Genomic DNA, 22,056 nt, shown 5'->3' on the forward strand with positions numbered 1-22,056 from the left:
TTTCCTTTTGCATCACACATGTTTATTTCAAATGATACTACAAATCTAGAGTAAGTAAAACAATATGGTATTGGCATAAAAACAGACGATAGACCAATGGAACACAAATAAGAGCCCAGAAACAAACCTATACATATATGTCAACTAGTCTTTGATGAAGATGCCAAGAATATACAATGGTGGAAAGGATAATTTCTTCAATAAGTAGTGTTGGGGAAACTAGATAGTCATATGCACAAAAGGAAATTGGGATCTTATTTTACACCATACATAAAAATTAACTAAAAATGAATTAATGACTAAAATGCCATATCTGAAACTATACAACATTTGGAGGAAACAAGAAAAGCTTCTTGAACATTTTTTCCTGGAAGTGATTTTTTTGGATATAACACCAAACAGGCTATAAAAGCAAAATAAACACATAGGACTGTACCAAACTGAAAAACTGTAAAGCCAAAGAGACAACAAACAAAATGAAAAGACAACCTACAGAATGGGATAAAATATTTCATAAGGAGTTAATATTTGAAATATATAAGGACCTCACACTACCCAATAGCAAAAACAAAGTAAAACCAAGAACACACACACACACACACACAAATCAAATAACCCAATTAAAAAGTAGGAAAATTGCCTTAGTAGATATTTTCCCAAAGGAGACGAACAAAGGCCAAAAGGCACATGAAAGGTGCTGAATATCACCAATTATCAGGGAAATGCAAATTAAAACCACAATGAGATATTACCTCATACCTGTTAGAATGGCCTTTATTAAAAAGACAGGAAATAACAGGTATGGAGAAAAGGGAATATTGTGCACTTTTGGTGGGAATGTAAATTGTGCATATTATGGAAAACAGAATAGAAGTTCTTCCAAAAATTAAAAATAGAACTACCATATGATCTAGCAAACACACTTCTGGACATATATATATGAGGGAAATGAAATAATTATCTCAAAGAAGTATCTGCACGTTTATATTCATTGCAGCATTATTTTTAATAGCCAAGATAAGAAACAACCTAAAAACTAAGTGTTTATTGACAGCTAAATGGATAAAGAAAATATGATAAAGAAAAAAATTTATATGTATATAGAAAGATATACTTACATATGTATATATTACAATATTATAAGGTAGGAAATCCTGCCATTTGTGACAAGATGGAGAACATTATGCTAAGTAAAATAGGTCAAATACAGAAAGACATTCTGTATGATCTTACTTTATACATGGAATCAAGAAAAGTCGAACTTGTAGACCCAGAAAGTAGAATAGTGGTTTCCAGGAGATAGGGGTTGGTTGGGACATGCAGAGAAAAAGGGTTCAAGCTTTCAGTTATAAGATGAGTAAGTTTTGGAGTTCTAATATACACCATGGTAATTATAATTAATACTGTATTGAAAATCTGAAATTTGCTGAGAGTAGATCTTAAGTTCTCACCACACACACAAAAAAGATAGCTACATGAGGTAATGGATATGTTAATTAACTTGATTGTGGTAATCATTTCACAATGAATAAGCATATGAAATCATTATGTTGTACACCTTAAACACATGTTGAACAGTTTATTACTGTTTGTTTGTTTATTTGTTTTTGGCAGCACATGCAGCATGTGGGAGTTCCTGGGCCAGGGATCAAACCCACACCGCAGCAGCGACCAAGGTCAATGCCGTAACAATGCTGGATCCTTAATGCACTGCACCACAAGGGAACTCCTATTCAATCGAATATGTACAATTTTTTTTTAATTTATCAGCCATAACTCAGTAAAGCTGGGAAGAACATAAAAGAAATGGAAGAAAGTTACGTGCATATTGCTAACTGAATAAAGCCAATCTGAAAAGTCTACATACTATATGATTCCAACTATATGACATCCGGGAATAGGCAAAACTATGGAAATAGTTAAAAAAAAAAATCAGTGGTTGCCAGAGGTTGTGGTGGGGGGAGATGAATAGGCAGAACACAGAGTATTTTTAGTGTAATAAAACTGTTCTGTACAATTCTACAAAGGTGGATATATGTCACCATACATTTGTCTAAATTTAAAGGATGTGTGTTACCAAGAATGAATTGTGGACTTTGGTTGATAATAATGTATCAGTGTCGTTTCATCCATTGCTACAAAGATACCACTCCAGAGAGGGATGTTGTTAGCAGATGAGGCTGTGTGATTGTGGACAGGTACATACTTTGGACTTTCAGCTCAATTGTGCTCTGAACTTAGATTCATATAGACTGATCTAAAATAATAGTCTATTAAAATGGTAATAAATAATTTCTGGTTGTGATTTGTTAAAAAGAGGCTTTGGAGGCAATAACTTCATTAAAACCTCTTAAGAAACAAAGGAATTCAGGCTGGTTGTCATTGCCCCACCCACGTTTATTACTTCAGACGGCCTCAGAAATACATACCTTTTAGTTGAGAGAGGTTGGTGTAAGGGTAAGAAAGCATAGAAGTAAAGGTGGCTGAACATATACCTAGGAAACATCTTGAGGTGTATTTGCTGCCACAATTAAACTGACTTGAATAAACTAAATAAGATGTATAGCTAGTTTTTGGAAGAAATGCAGTGTCAAAATAACCAAATCCTGTTACTCTAATCCTGGCACTGAACTCCCAAACAGACACCAACAGGAAGGAGCTGTAAAATCTGTGCCCCCAAGCTCATTTCACATGTGACCATGGAGAATAAAGGGCAAGAAAAAAAGTCTTGCAGGGCTGGGACCAGGGACTCAAAGAGCAGCAGCGAAGGATATTCTTCTTAGTAAAATCAGCATGCAATGAAGGAACTCTCCCAGTGCCAGGACAGGGGTGCCCATAATGCCTGCCCAGCAGGAAATTATTGCTATGGAGTAATGCATGCTGGGTGTCTCTGATCCTTTTTTCTGAATGGAGGCTTTATGATGCTCTTCCTGTCCCTGTGCCAATATTATCTACTGGGTCGGGGGGAGAGGAGGTAACTCAAAATGCATTGAGCTTGAACTTCAAGTTCATTGTTGCTGGAACAATATTTGAACTTGGATGAAGAAATCTCAACATCGCTCAGAGAGCCTTGAGCTGGACGAAGTGACTGTATTGGACCATGTGTTGTCCTCCTTGAAGAGGCAAGTTTTATATAGGGTATGCCCATGGACTTGGCGGCTGGAAATGTGGGCTATGGCTCTCCATCAAAGGTTCACGCTCTACTTGCACACTTGTATTAGTCAGCTTTTTCCAGTGAAAGGGAACCAATAGGATGTGTGTATATATAGAAAGGGATGTTTGTGAGTAAGTGGCTCATGCAATTATGGAGACTGTCAAGAGCAAATCTGCAGGGTGAGCTGGCAGGCTGCAGACCCAGGAGAGAGGACGGTACAGATGGAGTACGAAGGCAGTCTGCTGGAGAATTCTCTCTTGCTTACACTCAGTTGCTTAAGTTAGAAGTTGGGTGTTTCCGGAGTTCCTATTGTGGCTCAGTGGTTAACAAATCCGACTAGGAACCATGAGGTTGTGGGTTCGATCCCTGGCCTTGCCCAGTAGGTTAAGGATCCAGCATTGCCATGAGCAGGTCATAGACGTGGCTCGGATCCCATGTTGCTGTGGCTCTGGTGTAGGCCAGGGCTACAGCTCTGATTAGACCCCTAGCCTGGGAACCTCCATATGCCACGGGAGCGGCCCTAGAAAAGGCAAAAAGACAAAAAAAAAAAAAAAAAAAAAGTTGGGTGTTTCCCTATTACCACTAATACTTCTTCATTCCACGTAGTCAATCAATGACTAAATTCTGATAATTTTACCTCCTTATCCATCTTATCTCAGCCACCATGACCTAATGTGATGGATCATCTTATTTCCCTCTGACTATCCTCAGAGTCTTCCACCAAGTATCCTGGTCCCTATTTTGGTTTGTTGTAAGTACTTCCACAAAGCTGCTGTAATGATTCATCTAAATCATGGATCAGACCACAGTAGGCTGCTGCCAAAATCTTTAATTTCATCTACTACTCCGTGATTAAATCTGAACCCCCGAACATGCATACAATGCTCCCTCTATTCTTCTCCTTTTAAAACTATTCAACTTTTCCTCCAGTTGCTCCCTAACTCAAACTTGGCATTTAATCAATAGTTCCACTGCTTGCTGTTTTGTATTTCACCTTATACCATCCTTGCCCTTCTCTCCTTCCATCAAATGACCAGCTTAACGATTTATTATCATGCCTTAGGTTAGGTATCACTTTTCCTCAGTCTATTGCCCCCTCCATTTTCTCCCTAATGTATTAGGTATCTTTCTTTCTTGATCAAGTAGCATTCAAAATCTACCTCTATCGCTGCAACTTAATGTATAGCTTAATGGCATCTATTAATGTGTCTGTCCTCGTTCATTGAAATTTGTAGAGGACAGTGACATTGTTTGCATTCAAATATATGTTAGCTCCCTTCTATGGAACAGGAAAAAGACTTAAGTGCTAGAATTACTGACAGACATGATTCCTGCCCTCAAGGAGCTCTTTCAGAACTGAAATATAAAAAATGAATAAGGAGGTACCGTGTGGCTCAGTGGGTTAAGAATCCAACATAGTCTCCAAGGGGATGTGTGTTTGATCCCTGGCCTCGCTCAGTGGGTTAAGGATCTTGACATTGCAGTAAGCTGCGGGTGTAGGTTGCACGTGTCAGATCCAGTTTTGCTGTGGCTGTGGCATAGGCCTGCAGCTGCAGCTCTGATTCGACCTGTAGCTCTGGCACTTTTATATGCCCAGGTATGGCCATAAAAATTAAAAAAATAAAAATAAAAAATGGACAAGAAACATAAATAAGGAAAGCAGTTTTAGAGATTGATAAAGGCTGTAAAGAAAATAAACATAGGATGTGATAAATAGACAGGAAGGAACATATTTGAAGTAGAATGATCAGCAAAGCTACTTCTGAAGAGTAATGTTTGGTTTAAGACCGGAGGTAGAAGAAGAAATGTGGCAGGTGAGGGAGTGGGTAGAGTGTGCGAGGCATCAGGAGCAGACCAGAGTGTAATGAGCAAGAGGGAGGGTGTGACAAGTCCTTTTGAGAGAAGAGACTTTGAAACATTTTCCATTTGAGCAATTTGAAATCCTTTACACTGTGTTGTAAAGGACAAATACTCACTGTCGTATTACTCTGAAGAACAGCTGGAAAAACAAAGCACTTTCTCCTTTCTCAAATGTGATCTACCCCACTTAGTGCAGCCCCCCAAATCCCCTAGGACTTGGGAAGGAGGATGGCACTACATCATGTCTTTGATCTTTATTTACTTCACTGAATTGCACTTCTGCATTGCCAAAGCCCTCTGCCACCCAGGTCATCAGTATCTTCCACTTTGCTCACCTGGAGCCTTAGGGAAGTGTTTTCTGTTGCTGTGCTTGTTTGTGTGTGTATCTGTCTATTGTTGATAAGAATCCAGTAAAGAACGAAGCTTAGGGAATGGCTGCCCGTCAGCTAGATGAGGTAGCTGGATGTTACCATGAGATTCCCCAGTCTTTCCTTCCCACTGGATAGATCTGGATTTCACAATACTATCCATGTTATAACCATTCACTACCTTTGCATTATGTGCAAAATTATATTGTTTTCCCTAGAGGGACAGAAGAAGATTCGAAAGATTTGATTTTAAGCTAATTGAGGACAGGGATTTTATGTCTTTGTAGCTTTATATTTTATTAATAAGTTAAAAAAATAGAAAATATAACTTGACAGGCCTCGTAAAATTAAAGAAAGCATTAGATTGGACTCCAAGATACTGATTAAAAATATGTAAATTTAATCATTAAATAAAACCTAGTAAACATTTTTACTATTAACAAGCATATTGTTAAAATGTCCGTGTGCTTCCCAAGGTTTAAAATCATCCACCTTGGGCAAAGGTCTCCACGTCAGCAGCTCCTGTCAAGGCCATGTGGATTTCCTGGAAGAACTTATCTACCGTCTCTTGCATTAAGCACTGTGGGCTGCTTATAATATAGTTTTGGTTCAGTAGTTATTTTGCAGGGCATTGGGATACGCAAGATTCATTTTAAATCCTTTAACACATTTTCCTCATATGGATGTTACTGTTAGAGTCCCTTGTGAGAACATGTGTTGGTTATGTTAGAATAAGACTTAAAGTAACAAATGGACTTCCTCTCAAATGCCATAGAAAATTTTAACCCTCTGGAAACAATCCCCAATTAGATGAATGAAAATTGAGATCTGGATAAGTCTTAGGGAGTAGGTGAAAATAGATCATTGGGTTTTCTAGCAGAGATCTCCCTCTGGAGAACCATTTTGGGGTTGGGGTGCAGGTGGGTAGGGAGGCGGGTATTGTCAGGAAAATATCATTCTTCTCTTACTGTTCTCTGAGTTTCCTGCCACCATGTGGTGGTGGCTGTGCATAGATAAAGGGATTCCTAGATGGGGATGAAGGGACATGGGCATCTGGCCAGTAATTCTGGGAAGCAGCATATAGAAGTAAAGTAGAATTGCCCATTTGTATGGAGAGATTTAGAGAAGGATGTAACTCTGGCTCTTGCAAGAAAGGCCAAAGAATTTGCACAAAGTACATTTCCTTTCCTAGACCCCAAAGATCTCGTTAAGTCAGACTCGTCTCTTGGTTTGTCCTTCTGAAAACTGGATTCTCCTTGACCTACTCCAGTGCATGCTTCTATATTTATAATATGCTTTTATATGTATAATTCTCAGGCATTATCTCATTCTATCCTTACAATGGCTGCATGAAATAGGTGGTATTGAGGCAGGTGCCTCATACATCTAAGAGAAGAATTGTATTCCTTATGTTTCTTTAGAAATAACTAGTTTAAAATTGCATAGCTTAGAGCCCTTCCTTGTGCTTCTCCCTGGCTTAATTGTACCCTCAACACAGTTACCCATGAGCTACAGATTAGGCACCCTGAGCATAATTGCCTGTGGTTCAAATAGTATAAGCATAAGTACATGATTTTCCTTAGGGACTTTCCCAGATTTGTCCTAACCTCTGATTAATGTGTCCTTTTCCCAAGTATTTTTATTTTAGGAAAAATCAAAATACGATAACCCAGAAGACCATCAGGATCACGCTGAGATCTCACAACGCCAACTTCAATGGCTAAAGAGTCCTCCAAAGAAAGAAACATGCATATTTGCCCTCAACACTGATTCTTATTCAGGACCTGTTTTCCTCCTTTTTACTATAAAACTCCCTATAATTCTTTCCCAAGGGAGGGCACAGTCTTTAAGGCATAAGGCTGCTGTGGCCTCCTTTACCTGGCAAAGCAATAAAACTATTTTTTTCCTTTACCCCAAACTCTGTCTCTGCATTTCTATTCATCACCAGTGGACAAGGGGCGGAGTTTCAGCAACAATATCATCAGTCTCTCAATCAAGAAAGTAAGGCTCAGGAAAACTTTACTGTCGTTCCCTCTATAGTGTCTTATTGGCCTTCCATCCTTGTAATATTACAAGTTACAATTATACCACCCACTGGTCTGTGACCTACATGAGAACAGAAAATCCTATCTCTTCTTTTCAGGGTCTGGCTCATAGTAGGTGCTAAATATTTGTTCTTTGACTGACAGAAAGAATGAATGAAAGAGTGAGTGAATGTTTTTTTTATTCAAATTTACTCTCTCTTCCAGCCATTTTCCAAGTCTTCCTTATTTTTCTTCTCAAATGTTTTAAGAATAACAGTTAATTCAACTTAAAGGTGTGCCCTACATTTGTAAATATGAAGCCTCTTTAGTCCCTCTATGGCCTTCTGAGAATAATGGGAAGACCAGAGATCCCTTTGAATGAGGAGGAAGAGTAAGTCAAAAAATCACACTTTGCTACTTTTGTCCTTCAACTTTTTCCCACCACCTGCTTTTCAGTTTTGGATTCCAGTCAGTTCTATTTTTAGCCCATCCATCAAGATGTGTGACTACTTTCCATGAGTGATTTGTTACCTATGCAGACCTAACACAGAGGTCAAAATAACAATAAAAATGCAAATTTAGAGGAGTTTCCATTATGCAGAAAAGGTTATTTGAATTCTTGGTCTGAAGATATTGTAATCTTAGACTTTGCTGAAATCAATTCCCTGGAGATTTTCCATCCATAAGATTAGCAATGTCTTCTTGCAAGTCCTTCTTGGATTTCACAGTCCTGACAAGCAACTTTGAAAGCTTGGACATATGCTAGTAGGGATTTTTTAATCCAAAGGAGTAAAAGCTTCTCAAAGTTCTCTTACTTGAACTATGTCCCAGTTTTCCGTTGAGTGAGCTACATAAAATCTTGCCGTATGTTCCTCTTCATACCAATACATCTGAGTAGAGTATGGTATTTTTAAAATCATCTAGGTATATTCGCTGGCTGATGAAAGACACTAGTTTCTGAATACTTAGAACACTCAATATCTGGCATTGTTTGATTTACCTAGACAAGTGAAATGTGGATAAAACAACCCTATACGATCTTATACCATGGGGTCTTTAAAATTTTTTTTTTTTTTTTTTTTTTGGAATGGAAAAGGTCTGGGGAGCAGCTGGATACCAGCTGGAGCCTCATACTGTTTTACTGAAGTGACATTGGGCCTTTAAGAAACTTAATTATAACAAGACTTCACCTGCATCACAGAACCCATTACATTGCCACCCCCGCCCCTTTTTTAAACACATTTCTGGTTGTTTTTGAAGCCTGTTCTCCATATTTCCACCCAGACCACATTTGCTCTATTAGCTTTATAGTGATAACTCTTGATTTAGTTACCATGGGTATAACAGGGTAAATCTAGTCACTTTTGTGTAGGTCAGATCAGGAAAGGGGTGAAGGAGCGTGGAGATAATGGTGTTATCTATAAACTTGATTTAAGTAATAGATCTGGCAAGTTCTTTTTCAAGGAATTGATGAGAAAACCATATGTTCATATCATTAGTCCATATGTCCTGAGGGTTTACCTTTCTTTTGCTTTATGATTCTCTTAAACATATTATATAATGTAAGCCTCACATTTGCTTGTAAGCATGTCTAAATACTTCCTAATGCAGCTGGTTTAGTTCCCAGTACACAACTGACACTTTGAGGATACCATCAATAGCTTGATTTGTTAGAAGTATATATGGACTTGCAAAAAAGACTACTGATTACATATTTAAACATCATATTAAAAACTCTTGTTTTTTTTCTTTTAGCAAGAATTTCTAAATGATGATGAATGGCTGCTATTTCCTTGTATTGTGAACAAATGATTAACCTCTTTGAGATGATAACTTGGGGGAAGGTTTAGAGAGAATATAAAGTTACTTTTAAACATGAAGAGGAAAAAAAGTGATGAGACTCTCTGGCGGCAAGAGTAATAATGCCATGTGGAAATCATTGGTAAGAAGTGATAATCCCTTGCTGCTTTTTGTGCTAAAAGATTTTTTAGATCCTGGGCAGCCTGAAAAGGCACAAGGCTACATGAATAAATTAGAAGTTAGCATGAGATAAATGGGTTGACCTTTTGGGGTTTATGTTTATGGCATTCTTGTCCTCAATAAGGTAATTACATTTCTATTTTGCTGTTAACTCTTGGGATTAGAAATATTTATTGGTCTTGGAAAAGGAACTGACTCAATCCAACAATGATATTGCAATGGACAGGGTTTTCTAAACTGAAAATTGGATGAAAGAATCAGCTGTGATATTTACTATATAGCTCCATTTATTTAACTGATGTGTAGGATTCAGTGAGACAGGGAAATGCTAAGTTGCTCTGGACAAATTTATGAGGGAAAAGGGTCCTATAATCGAAGAAAGGAAATTGTGTTTCTTATAATTATCATATATGTTATACTATTAAGTCTGTTTCACATATTTTACGGGTTAAATTCAGTTTCTCTCAAGCCCTGAGAATCCGATTCAAACATTATCTCTTCTTTGAAGCTTCCTTTGACTTTCCTTCCTCCTCCTCTCCACGCTCCCCTCCAAGAAGACTGCCCTCGCCTTCATCTCTGCTGACATCTCTGCTAACCATGCATTCCTCTTCTCTTAGAGCACTTCTCAAATCGCATTGTAATTATTTGTGGACGTGTCTGTCTCCCTCACCAGACTGTGAGCTCTTCAAAAACAGAGACAGTGTTTTATTTAATTCCCTTGATATACCCACGGCCTGTCAGTGCCTAGCACACGAAAGGCAAATAATAAATGTTGAAAGAGAAAAAGGGGGGATTAATGAACAAATGTAAATTATTGTCATCTCTGATTCATTTGGCACTGAGTGCAAAAAGAAACCCCCATCTTATTACTTCTTCAGTGTCATATAGTCTTTTCTTGAAAACTGAAGTGTGTTTAACAGTCTTCTCAGTTCGCCTTGTATAATTCCACGATGGTGATAACAGCACTGTAATCAAAGCTTAAGCACTATCAAATCATTGTAAATTATACTGCTTTTTCAATCTTGGAATCCACAGGTGTGGTTTTTTGTTTCAATGGTAATTCTCTCATTTAAAAAAAAAAAGTTGTAATGTCTGTTTGGTTGTCTAAACACTACCTCATGGTTAGACTTTTAAAACATTTGTATTTACAAATAGTTTAAATTAGAATTTATTCTTAGAAAAAAAAAATAGAGGGTTTGTTTAATCTTTGAGGTGATCAAGTAGGCTTGATGGTAAATTGTAGGCTTGCTCGGAGACCAAGATTGGCACTCACGGTGGGTAAGTATGATGGTAGTTGAAAAGCCTGCTGAGTATGAAGCTCATCTTTTGAATAAATGTTTTAGTTTCATTAAAAATGAGAATGCGGAGTTCCCGTCGTGGCGCAGTGGTTAACAAATCCAACTAGGAACCATGAGGTTGAGGGTTTGGTCCCTGCCCTTGCTCAGTGGGTTAACGATCCGGCGTTGCCGTGAGCTGTGGTGTAGGTTGCAGACGAGGCTTGGATCCCGAGTTGCGTAGGCTGGTGGCTACAGCTCCGATTGGACCCCTAGGCTGGGAATCTCCATATGCCGCGGGAGCGGCCCAAGAAATAGCAAAAAAAAAAAAAAAAAAAAAAAAAAATGAGAATGCATTCCACCAGATTTTCCCTGTTATTATGTAAATATATGTGTATTTAAGAGAAATTTAATTATTCGATTTCATTCATTTCCACTTGAGTCTTTAAAAGGATATTTGGTAATGGATAAGAGGGGCTTCTTTCTTGGTTTTACTCTATATTATTTTAAACTCCCTAAGACTTTTTTTTCCCCAACTTTCAATAAACTTAACCAGGTATATGGTCTGACAATTGCCACCAAAACCAATTTTGGTTGAAGAAATGAAAATTTTCACTGTCTTTAGTTAATGATGTTTGATAGGTTATATTATTGTTTTATGTACAGACTTAAGGAAAATTAAACACATACCATTGCGTCATGAACATTTATAGGTCTTTAAGAACAGGGATCATGATTTCTTATTCAAGCTTACATTATCAAAGTCTAGCAAAATGCCTAGTACAAAACAGACACTCAATAAATATTGAATACGGATTAGTTGATGAATGCATCAACAAATGTTACAGGGTAGCATAAAATTTGTTTAGTGATGAAATCAGCAAGAGGAATGTAAAGGTCACTTCTGTTTCTGAAGCATGTGAGGAATTTCAATTATTGTAGGAGGATTGCAGAGACAGAAACCTTGATTTATATGCAGTGCATATTTTGTGCCCTGGAGAGAAAATAGGAGGACTGATCTCACTTAATAGAAGAAAGCAGAAAAATTAAAATGACAATAGTTTCTGATTAGCTGATATGGGACTAGGAAAAGTTTGAGATGGGAAGACAAGAAGTGTTTGCTTTTTTCCTTTCCTGATATTCCTAAACCGACCAATACATTGTGGTCAGCAGGAAAGGGTCAACAGCTTCTCTGTTCCCTGTTAGCATCTCCCACGCCCCCACCCCTGTAGTAGAATTTTTAAACTTGAGAACTCTTGGTTGGGAGGGAATCTGGCTCCAGAGCATGATTCAATGACTCACCACATCATTGAGTAAGGTATGGAAAACAAACCAAACCTGTCATTTATTTTTATCCAAAAATTTAAGAAAAGAGATGAAATGTTCTGATTCTTTGCTTTTGTTTGTTAGTACATTTGTTGAGTATAACATACATATAGAAAAGTGAATGGTAATAGGTATGGAATAAAAAGGAAGGGGGCAGGGCCCAGCCAATGAAAGAATGGCTCAACCACTAAAAACAGGATACCACAAAAATGGGTTAGAACCAACTAGGCCCAAGATAGTGGAAAATTCAACTTCCAGTAGAATTTGACTCTCATTATACGATCATTGTAATACATTAGCAGCCAAACAACAGGCCCATAGAAGCTATGATAGTTCTGAGGCAGACCATAAAAGGCCAAAAAGAGGGCAGTGCCACACTTCCTGGAAGTCCCCACCCCTTCGCAAGATAATTGGGATATTTCTCCTACTCCTTGGCCTGTGAAATTACCCAACTGTAACAACTCACCACCCCCACAGCCTGGGGCCCTCTCATCTTCTGAGATGGCCCACACACTGTGGAGTGTGTTTCTCCTCAATAAATCTGATTGCACTTTACCATGGCTCACTCTCAAACTATTTCTTGTGCAAAGCCAGGGATCCTCACTTGGTGGCCTGTCCAGGGACTCACTGGTGACCTGGGGCATGACCATTCTCGCACTCCTCATTTTTTCCCTACAACGGGTATACAGTTAGTTTAATTTCATAAAGTACACACACCCAGGTAATCAACACAATCAATACATATGCAGCAGCAGCATCACAGAAGACTCCCCTTTCTTACTTCCTGCCCATGACTACCCCTCAACAAAAGTTTCTATCTTGACTTCTAATTCCACATAGTGGTCTTGCCTTTTTTCAAAATTTTACATAAATGGAATCTTTTTGTGTTTTATCTTGTATCTGGCATCTTTCTGATGATAAACATGTCAATGTATTTATGTGATTCATCTCTATTGCTACTTGCAGGTGTAGTGCCTTTATTTTAAATGTTATGTATTACCTCATCATATAATGTAGCACAATCTGTCCATTCTACTATTGATGAGTTTGGGTTTTGTTGCTGTCAAATTTGGGCTCTCACAAATAGCGTTGCCATCAATAGCATTATCTACCAACATTTTGGCTGGATGAAAACCCAGGAGTGGAATTCCTGTTTTTATTTCTGAAATAAAATAATTAGGCTTAGCAGGTAGTGCTAAATAGTTTTCCCAAGTTGTTGTGCCAGTTTGTGCTCCCAACAGCCATTGCATGAAAGTTGTAGGTGCTCCATACCTTCACTAACACATGCTTTAGTTAATTTTTTACAACAGTTCTTTCATAGGTAGTGACATTGCCCTGTGGTTTTGATTTCTACTCCCCTCATGACTTACAACTTTCAGTATTTTGAAAATACTTAATGACCATTTACGTAGTCTTTTCCAGTTTAATTTTTGTTGGTGGTGGTTATTTTTTGTTTCTTATCTACTTTTCTGTTTTGGGTACATCATTGGCTTCTCTCCTTAATGATGTGTAAGAATTTTTTACACTGGTCTTTGACTGCTTCTCCATCTCTGTGGCTTGTCTTTTAACTCTCTTAATGGTGAAACACTTTGTCTTATAGAATGACACTGACATCCTCTTGCACATGCATGTCGGATGGTCACTTCTCACCTAGAGAAAGTGTGTATTTGGAGAGGATCAGGAGGGGGAGCTGGATGGTGTGCTTAACTGCAGTTCACTCACTTGAAACATTGTTTTCAAGCTATTGTGATGCATTGTAGTTCACCATGTGTATGATTAAATACATGGAATATTACCCAGTTTTTACTAAACCAATCTTCACAAAAAAATGGATAAATTTCTTTAAAATATTCTTGCAATGCAAATTTAAATTGAAAATCATGTTAATTGAGTGAGATTTGGGCACTACAGGAAAATGGTGGATCTAATAGCTCTTGTCCAAATGGAAGCTATTTCTCAGGTGAGTTTGGAAAATGACAGTTTAATAGTATCCAAGAAGCTAATAAAAAATAAAATAATCATGAAAGGTATTTAAGATAAAGATTTATGTCCACTTTAATTAACAATAAGCCTTGTCCTAATGTAGTATTCCTGGATATATTAAATTATAAAGCCACCAAGATGAGCAAACTTCAAGCATGTTTGTTTTATCTTGATCTCATCCTTTAAATTTTACTAGTCTAGGTATATTACACATATAATTTATAAATAAATTAACAGATATCTACTAGGGTCATTATGAAAATAGTTTGGAGCTCTCTTCTAGAAAAGTTTTTAAAATCAAGTACCTATGGCAAAGGAGGACAGAGCATACAGTGGAAGGAAGATAGCCTCTTCAATAAATGGTGCTTGGACAACATGTAAAAGAATGAAATTATAATACTATCTAATACCATATACAAAAATAAACTCAAAATGGATTAAAGACATAAATATAAGGCCAGGCATATAAAACTCCTGGAGTAAAACATGCACACAATGCCCTTTGACATAAATCACAGCTACATTTAGTTTGATCCACCTGCTAGAATAAAGACAATAAAGACATGAATAAACCAGTGGGACTCAATCAAACTCAGAAGCTTTTGCACAGCAAAGGAAACCATTAAAAAACAAAAAGACAACCCACAGAATGGGATAAAATCTTTGCCAACGATGCAATAGACAAGAGCCTAATCTTCAGAATATACAAACAAATCATGCAACTCAAAACAAAAACACAAACAAACAACCTAATTGAAAAATGGGCAGAAGACCTAAATAGACACTTCTCCAAAGAAGACATATGGATGGCCAGTAGGCACATGAAAAAAATGCTCAATATCGCTAATTATTAGAGAAATGCAAATCAGAACTACAATGAGGTAAAACCTCACACCAGTCAGAATGGCCATCATAAACAACAAATAACAAATGCTGGAGAGGGTGTGGAGAGAAAGGTATATTGGTAGGAATATAAATTAATACAACTATTATGGAAAATGGTGTAGAAGTACATCAGGAAACTAAATATAGAGCTACCTTATGATCCAGCAATTCCACTGCTGGGCATATATCTGGACAAAACTTTCAATGAAAAATATCCATACACCCATATGTTCATAGCAGCCCTATTCACAATAGCCAAGACATGGAAACCATCTAAATGTCCATTGATAGATGAACAGATTAAAAAGATGTGGTACATATATACACTGGAATATTAGCCATAAAAAGGAAAACTAATGCCATTTGCAGCAACATGGATGGATCTAGAGACTCTCATTCTAAATGAAGTAAGCCAGAAATAGAAAGACAAATACCATGTGATATCACTTATTTGTAGAATCTAAAATATGGAACAGATGATCCTATCTTAAAACAACAAGCAAACAAACAAACAAATGAAAAATAGAAATGGATCATGACCAAGAAGAACAGTCTCTGGGGCTCCCAAGGGGGACAGGGGAGGGAGTGGGATGGATGGGCATTTGGGGGCTTTTTTTAGAAGCAAACTGCTATGTTTGGAATGAATGGGCAATGGGATCCTACTGCACAGCACCTGGAAATGTGTGTGACTGGGTCACTTTGTTGTACAATAGAACTTGACGAAACACTGTAAGTAAACTCTACTTTAATTAAAAAAAGTCAAAATAATAAAAAACTAAAAACTAAGTAGAGGCTTACCAGGCAAACCTGCAGGATCTTTTGAAATAGGAATTTATAAACATCTTTTTTTTTTATCAGTTAGATCTGAAACTTTGAAAAGCATGGCAGAGAGTTCACAATGCCCATAGGGGAAGGGAGGTGCCTGGAACATAATTAAGATGGGTTTGTATGTAATAGATATTGTTCTGAATTCTCCTCTGTTCCATAAAACCTGTCCTGAATAGTCTCCTATTCTCAGGTCAGGACGGAAACCTGAAGATGGAATATGCCTGCTGAGGATGGCAGATCTCACTTTGGAATGTGGGATTCAGAGCCTGGGCCTGGCTGCCTGGCAACATCTAACCATCTTTTCACTGTTGCAGCAAATCAACTGCAGGAGCAGTTGCTACACAGTGGCAAGTGGCACTCACAGGGAGATGCCAGCTTCTCCAAAGCCACCATAAAGACTCAAAGTCAGCTTGGACAGATCAGCATTTCTTTTCTCCCGAAAAGGCTAAATACAAATGCAAATATGAGTGATGCAAAAAGAAAAACATAATGGATCTAATTTTTTTTTCCTATTCCGCCTCTTCTGGAGCTTTGGTAAGATTTGGTAAAACTAACTGGGCAAACAATCGTCTTTGTGGGTTTTCGTGACAAATGTCTCCTTTCATCTGATGAATGAAATAGCCTCAAGAGTCACCAAATACATCCTGCCTGTGGTTGGCAGGCCTGAGAGAAGCCACCCTGGGTGGAGGAGTCCTCAGGCTCTCCAGGAGAGAGTTTCCAGGTCCTGTCAACAACTTGTGGCCGTCGTTTTTGGCCACCTACTCGGTGGACCTTCTTCTTTCAGCTGAGCCTCACATCTTCTTGGAATGATAGGCCCTCCCCTCACTCCCATCCGAAATGCTGTGAACACTTGCGAAGAAAATGCTGTGGAAATGTGAAACATTATTTTAGGAACAAAATCTCTGTAGCTTTGAAGGCTTTGCGAGGCACTGCGTCTATAGGCGACATATCTGCCACATCTGTTTCTGTGTGTGGGAGGCACACTATATTTATCATCCGGGATGAGTCACTTCGTAAAGGAGCATAATCTACTTGAGCTTTTGTGTTGAAGCTGCTCTCTGGTAGAGTGAACTGTAGCCCTGAAAGCTTTAAGTATTACATAGCAAGGCCCCTTGGTAGCACCCTGCCAAGAGCAACAATAGCTACAGAGGGGAAAAATCGCCTTCCTTTCATTTCCTCTCAGTCTGTCTTTTTAATGATATTACTGCTGCGATGAAGGCAGTGAGGTTCCTCAAGGGGGGCTGCCATCAAAGGCCAAGCCGTCCCACACCTGTTCTGGAATTAGAACAGCTGAATTTGGCAAGGCAAGAAGACACACAGAGGCTAAAAATGATCCAGAAATATGGCAAACACCAGTCACATATCTCTGACCCATCATTATGCATTCATAGCAGCTGAAGTCAGGGATTCTAAGAATGACTCTCAGATAAGATCTTGTAACCATTGGTATATATTATGGATTCCCTGAAGATTTTCCCTTAGTTTCCCAAAGTCTAAACAAGAACGGTGACTGGAACCCTTTTGGAAGTTCGATCTTGGGGCCTCTCAAAAATTCTTTTTCAATAAATATCGTGCATTTGCACTAAGAATATGATTTTATTTGACTCTGAAATGTTTGTAAGGTACGTCTATAGCTACTGATAAAGTGTATCCGTGAGGTAGGCACATATGTCACAGGAAAGTGTGTCGTGTAATAGCTTTCTGGGGAGGAACATCCACTTTTCCCTGCTGTGGAGTGTGCCTTAAGTGGGTCTGCTATACCCCAATCCGTTGGTAAAAATCCTCCCCGGGACTAACAGAGCAAAATGACCTAAGTCGGGAGTCGGTCAGCACTGCGTCTATAAGTGGAGCACAGTCCGTAAGGCTGCCCCACATATGAACATGTTTTACACTCATTTTACCTTCATACCTTTGCTAACGCTTTCCCCCTTCACATCCTGCTTGAAAAGCGAACTAGATGTAATCCAAATGATAATCAGGCCTGCTTCCCTTTATGGAGAGTTTTGCAGTCAGTATGTAGATGCAGGATTTAGCTGACACCTGGTTAGAGTCATTACTGTCATTAATACGGAGGGCTAAAGAGGTCTGGGTCTAAAGTTCACTGCCCACTGATGTCCGGTTGTCTTTAAGGACACAGAGATAACCGGGTCCATGGCCTCTCTGGCTTTATAATGAGGTAATTTTGTTATTCTCTCTCACTTATTTGAGAGGTATAGGTATGTTCTTTTTCTAGTCCATTCCAAGAAAGGTATAGACCAACACTTTTTATTCTTGTTCCTGACAGCCTTGTGTTACTCTTTCTTTGGGGCTTGCGTAACAGCATTCTTTTTTTTTTTTTTTGTCTTTTTTTGCCATTTCCTGTGGCATTTGGAGGTTCCCAGGCTAGGGGTCGAATTGGAGCTGTAGCCTCTGGCCTACACCACAGCCACAGCAACGCAGGATCCGAGCTGTGTCTGCAAACTACACCACTGCTCATGGCAACGCTGGATCCTCAACCCACTGAGCAAGGCCAGGGATCGAACCCGAAACTTCATGGTTCCTAGTCGGATTCGTTAACCACTGAGCCATGACGGGAACTCTGGTAATAGTGTTCCTTTAAAAATGTAAACCTAATTTAGAAGCCATTGAATATTAGGACACTACCAAATCTCACATTTTACCAGAGGGCTTTCTTCTCCATCATACAGAAATGCGAGGGAATGCAACCCCGGAGAAATAAGCTGTAGTGAACGGCCACAAAGCAGGAACAAATACAGTACAGTCTCTAAAGAGAGAAACAGTGGTTATCTTATTGGGGCCTGGAAAAGCAGTAGGAACTTGGTTTTTTCTGATTACAGAAAGGTGCAAATAATAAAAGAGCACAGAAGAGCGCCCAGGAGAAAGCTGTCTCCTCCTCACTTCTGCTCCCCCTTCCTGCTGGCTGTTATTCTTGTAAATGGGTGGTGCTGGCTGGAAAGGGGACCCAGGAAGGGATTAGGGGCGCTCCAAGAGACTCTCCGCTGTGGAGAAATGCTGAAAGATGTCTGCAGACCGAAAAACTCCAGATGAATGTATTCACAACGCAATGTCACACGTATTCTAGATTGCGTAACACACCCATCCTTGTTCCCAGAGCATAACCAACTTTCACCGTAAGTCCTCCTTCCCCTCTTCTCTCTTCCTCCTTCTCCGCCTCCTTCTGTTTTTACTGCAGTTTTGTTACTTAGGCTCAGTGATTCTTCCTGCCTTTCCTTCCCACAGTGACATTCCGGGTCTCGCCCAACCACTGAGGTCATTTCTCCAGTATTTAATTTCTACCTCCTTCGCTGAGCTTTCTCTAATCTTAACCCACATTGACCTCCCATTTGAGGATGAATACTTAGTTGCACACTACCTTAAATTGCTCCTTGTTATTTCAAGTATTATTTAATCTTGTTAGCTGAGCACATTGGGAAATGCTTTGAAGGTTGAAACCATATCCCTATTTATTTCTCTGTATACACTCTATGTTGAGGGTATAGAATCCTCAAATAACTGTTTCTCAAACAAATTACAGGTTTCTAATAAATAATGTCTTACTGACTGTCTTCCCTCTGTATGCTCAGGAAAGTGTATATGTTATTATACTGCAAAGAAAAGGATTTATTAATGTTCACGTTTTATCTAGTATACTTACATTTGTGTCTTTCCAGGTTGAAATCTATCCTTTACTTACTGCTCTAGTCAAAACAAACAAGTGAACAAAAAAAAGTCTCCAAAAGAGGAAAAAAAAAAAAAAAACCCACAAAAAAATAACAACGGTAATAAAACAAAATCCAAAAACATAGCAAGAAAAACACACACACAAAAATCCAAGCATTCATGACATGAATAAAAATAATACATTTGTAAGGTCAACATAGATAATTAAGTATGGATTAGAACTGGGAAAGAATTACTGGGCCAAGGCTATGTTTATTATCCTGGAATTGAAGCAAATATTTGAAATGAATTAATACTGGATAGAGCAGCATCTGATTTTTTCCACATAATCTATTTTAGATCAAGAGTACTTTGTGGCAAGAACATGAAATCAGTTGAGACCAGCTGACCTTTGCAAAGAATTGTGGCTGGTTAACTTCATAGTTCACTTCATATTGTATTTGAGACATGAAAGAAAAATCTTCCAGTCCCCATCTGCTGAATTATTCCCCTCCCCTCCTTCAAAGCCCGTACAGAAAACCACCTCTACCAAAAGCCTTCAATACAAATAACCTACTCTGTCATATCTGAGCAGTGAAACAGCCCTTTTAACTCTTGATGAATTCAAGCAAACAAGAAGACAACACCGTTAAACATGATTAAATATGCAGCAGAGTCTTTTTTTCTTTTTCCTTTGCTTTAAAAACATTTCCCCCCCATCCCGACTGCTCTCTTAGTTTGTCAAATCAGCTTGAAATTAAATGAATGATAAGGAGCAACTGATATTTTTTGGGTGGGGGACCTGTGTTAAGAACATAAACTCTGCAGAGTATCTGCTAAAATTAAAATGTATCCAGCCATGTTCTTTTTTAATTATAGCTTCTCTCTGGCTAAAACTAAAGCTTTTTCTAAATGTTTGGTAGCAGACTGCTTCCAGCATTGGCATAGCCATAACTCTCTTGCAAGTTGAGTATTATAGATGTCGCCAAGCTGGAAATAGGACTGTTAAGAGAGTCCTGTCTTTCTCCATCAACTGCTGTTCCTCAGTACTTCCCAGGTAGGCTGTAGCCAGATGAACGCCAACACCCAGTACACTCCCAATAGTTGCCTAAACCACAAAGGCATTTCATTCACATGGTGGAGTTTGAGCTTGGCATTGTGCAATGAGCTTTTTTGTCTGTATCTGTATTTCTTTGCATCTGTGAACTTGAACTCTTCTTCCTTTAACTGTTCTGCTCCATTATACCTAATGGAATGTGCCTACCTCCTCTCTCTATAACACAAAATTATCTTTTTATTCAAGCCAATTTTTGATCTAATGTAGACATTGATCTCTTACTAAGAATATTAATTCCAGGGGGAGGGGGAGGGAGTGGGGTGGTTGGGGAACTCGGGGTTAATAGGTACAAACTATTGCCTTCGGAATAGATTAGCAATGAGATCCTGCTGTGTAGCACTGGGAACTACGTCTAGTCACTTATGATGGAGCATGATAATGTGAGAAAATAGAATGTGTACATGTATGTGTACAGCAGAAAAAAAATGTATTGGAAAAACAACTATTAAAAAAAAAAGAATATTAATTCCCATTTTTTTCCCCCATGGAGATCTCACCACCCACTGGCCTTGATTAAGTGGGCTTGTGTGAGAACTGGCTTTTCTTTGTGCACTATTTCTTGATCAGTGAACCAGCTGTGTGAGCAAGTATGGTGTAAGAGACGAACATTATTTTATTTTATTTTATTTTTACATGTTTCTACATTCACATAACATAATAGTTGGAATGGAAGGACCGTGCCCTTTGAAGTACCTCCCATTTTTATCATTTTAAGACCATCATGTCCTGCTATGTGACCTTCCCTAACACATCACTGCTATTGTCCACCACGCCCTGCAATTTATCTCATGTTATATAAGTGGTTTGGCAAAAATCTTTCATTTCCATGTGTTCCCTGCAATCCTCCTCAATAACTTCAATACTTACACTTTTGACCCTGAAGATTCCTTGATCTGATTCTTTTTCATCCCTGACCCTATAGACCTGTTGCTCCTTTCTTCTTGAGTCACACAGCCTGAACTTTATCAACCTAAGTCAATATTTTTCTTTCTGAGATCTTTAATTCAGCACTGACCTGCTTCAACCACAGTTTTTTTTTTTTTTTTTTTTTTTTTTTTAACATGCATCTTTCCCCATTTAATCCAACATTTGTTGTCTCTTCTCTTTGGCATTTATACATACTCAAATGATGACTCCGTCTATCCATCCTGAGCCAGCCTTTTCACTTGGCCAAATTTTTCAGTTGGCCTCTCTTATTCTTCTTCTGCCCAGTTCATCAAATCTCAACTCTAGATAACCTCTAGCAGTTGCTTTTCCTTTTTTTTTCTTTTTGAGTCTACAGAATATTTTCAAAGTTCCCTAACATTGAAAAGTTACATCTTGGTTCAGTTTTAGCATCTAATTTAGAAGTATTGCTTCCTTTAATCTCCCAACACCATCCTGACACCCCACTATCTTAGGGATAAAACACATGAGGCTTGCTCACTTTTGTCTGTTTTAATATTTACTCATCTATCTCCCTCTCTCTCCCATCTTCAGTTTAAACTTCAGATATCTCTCAATATGCTGGACTCCAAACATTACTAGTGTTTTCAGAATATTAATATTACAAGCATTAACTTTTCCTAACATCTTCACTCTATTCCAATCTTCAGAT

The 22,056-nt window shown here is 38.4% G+C and overlaps 1 long non-coding RNA gene across 6 annotated transcripts in view; it reads left to right on the forward strand.

Moving 5' to 3' along the window:
- Positions 1–22,056, forward strand: part of LOC106510382 (uncharacterized) — a 331,715-nt gene that overhangs the window by 289,137 nt on the left and 20,522 nt on the right. For 2 of the 6 annotated variants that reach the window (XR_014804073.1, XR_014804068.1), the window contains exon 6: positions 9,162–9,348. The exons of 3 other annotated variants lie outside the window; for them this stretch is intronic. This is a non-coding gene — a long non-coding RNA (uncharacterized LOC106510382). Of the gene's footprint in view, positions 1–9,161; positions 9,349–15,872; positions 17,277–22,056 lie in introns of those variants that run through there. One more of the 6 variants, XR_014804065.1, reaches the window with a different exon arrangement.

The sequence above is a fragment of the Sus scrofa genome, chromosome 5 (assembly GCF_054392235.1).
Source record: "Sus scrofa isolate SSC_HxYL_T2T_F1_AM1 chromosome 5, Sscrofa_HxYL_maternal_Yorkshire_Landrace_v2.0, whole genome shotgun sequence".
In the NCBI taxonomy this organism is placed as follows: Eukaryota; Metazoa; Chordata; class Mammalia; order Artiodactyla; family Suidae; genus Sus; species Sus scrofa.